Raw genomic sequence first — 2,356 nt, forward strand, 5'->3', positions numbered from 1 at the left:
CTGCCACGTTACTGGTCCAGGACAAGAGATCCGTAGGCAGTGGCAGTGGATGCTCTAACAGCTCCTTGGCAGTTTCAGTTTGTGTACCTGCTTCCACCACTCCCACTCCTTCCTCGTCTGCTGCAAAGAATCAAACGAGAGGGGGTAAAGGTTCTGTTGGATAGGGCTGAGCTACGTACGCAGTTATCCTTTTTGCCTAAGGTAGTAGTGCGTTTCACATCAACCGATCGTAATTCCGGTGTTTAAAGAGGATTCTTCGGCTTCCAGATCCCTAGATGTTGTCCGGATAGGACAGCATCTGTCCGGGAATGTTGGATACGCTGTTTCTTCGATATGCTATGGCCGCTGTGGAATCGGAGAAAGGGATTTAACAATAAGTACCAAAATCCTGTTTTTAGGCCTTTTGGCTAGGATCAAGTGTAATAATTGTTCTTATCAGTTTTATATCTGATATGCTTCCTATACAAGCATTGTGGCTGATGAATCAACTCATTGACGCCCGCCTGACTCACGTAATAGTTTGAGTATATATGTGTACCTCGGTGCGTAATTTTCAAGGGTTACACTACGTATGGGAGTGGATGGGCATAGTCTAAAGGCTTATGCAAGGTTTTCAGATACAGGAAGTCCAGACACATTAGCATTGCTGTTTGTAGCAGTATAGAATTTTTATCGCCTTTATGGTAGCAGGCCATCTCCCATACATAGCATAGGTATGGTTGCCTATGGGACAGAGTAACAGGATCTCTATTCCTTTTTATAAGTATATTGACCATTAGAGTATATCTTCCTCTCTGTCCCTCCTTTGGGGAGGGTCTCCATTATAGTGTGTGTGTGTGTGTGTGTGTGTGTGTGTGTGTGTGTGTGTGTGTGTGTGTATGTATGTATGTAAGTATGTATATATAATATATCCGTTCAAAAGTTTGGGGTCACTTAGAAATGTACTTATTATTGAAAGAAAAGCACTTTTTTTTCAATGAAGATAACATTAAATTAATCAGAACTACACTCTATACATTGTTAATGTGGTAAATGACTATACGAGCTGCAAACATCTGCTTTTTAAAGGAATATCTACATACGTATAGAGGCCCATTTCAAACAACCATCACTCCAGTGTTCTAATGGTACATTGTGTTTGCTAAGCCCGTTAGAAGACTAATGGATGATTAGAAAACCCTTGTGCAATTATTTTAGCACAGCTGAAAACAGGTTTGCTCATTAGAGAAGCTATAAAACTGCCCTTCCTTTGAGCTAGTTGAGTAGCTGCAGCATCACATTTGTGGGTTCGATTATACTCTACAAATGGCCAGAAAAAGAGAACTTTCATGTGAAACTCGACAGTCTATTCTTGTTCTTAGAAATGAAGGCTATTCCATGCGAGAAGTTGCCAAGAAACAACATTTCCTACAACGGTGTGTACTACTCCCTTCAGAGAACAGCACAAACAGGCTCTAACCAGAGTAGAAAGAGAAGTAGGAGGCCCCGATGCACAACTGTGCAAGAAGACAAGTACATTAGTCTCTCTAGTTTGAGAAATAGACGCCTCACAAGTCCCTCAACTGGGAGCTTCATTAAATGGTACCCGCAAAGCGCCAGTTTCAACATCTACAGTGAAGAGGTGACTCCGGGATGCTGGCCTTCTAGAGCCAATTTCCTCCTCCAACAGGACAATGACCCAAAGTACACCTCCAAATTATGCAAGAACTATTTAGGGAAGAAGCAGGCGGCTGGTATTCTATCTGTAATGGAGCGGCCAGTGCAGTCACCAGATCTCAACCCCATTGAGCTGTTGTGGGAGTAGCTTGACCATATGATACGTAAGGAGTGCCCATCAAGCCAATTCAACTTGTGGGAGGTGCTTCAGGAAGTGTGGGGTGAAATTTCTTCAGATTACCTCAACAAATTAACAGCTAGAATGCCAAAGGTCTGCAATGCTGTAATTGCTTCCCACAGCTTTTGAACGGTAGTGTGTGCATATGTATATGTGTGTATATATATATATATATATATATATGTGTGTGTGTGTGTATATATATATATATATATATATATATATTACAGCTGGTAAAATAAGTGTTGAACACATCAACATTTTTCTCCCCATTTGTAATGGGGCTATTCTAATGACATTTTCACCAAATGTCAGCAACAACCCATGCAATCCACACATGCAAAGAAATCAAACCATAGAGGTCCATAAATTTAAGCTACGTGTAATAATGTGAAATGACACGGAAAAAGTATTGAACACATGAAGAAAGGAAGGCGTAAAAAGGCATTGAAAGCTTCTATGGGATCGGGAGGTCGAACCGACTAGTATTAAACTGTACATAAGAAGCAACCTCCTGATCCC

The 2,356-nt window shown here is 41.2% G+C and overlaps 1 pseudogene; it reads left to right on the forward strand.

Annotated features, from left to right (window-relative positions):
- The first annotated feature begins 387 nt into the window (after positions 1-387).
- Positions 388-494, forward strand: LOC148526691 (U2 spliceosomal RNA; annotated as a pseudogene).
- The last annotated feature ends 1,862 nt before the right edge of the window (positions 495-2,356 follow it).

Source organism: Taudactylus pleione, unplaced genomic scaffold (assembly GCF_031769625.1).
Source record: "Taudactylus pleione unplaced genomic scaffold, aTauple2 ptg000095l, whole genome shotgun sequence".
NCBI lineage: Eukaryota > Metazoa > Chordata > Amphibia > Anura > Myobatrachidae > Taudactylus > Taudactylus pleione.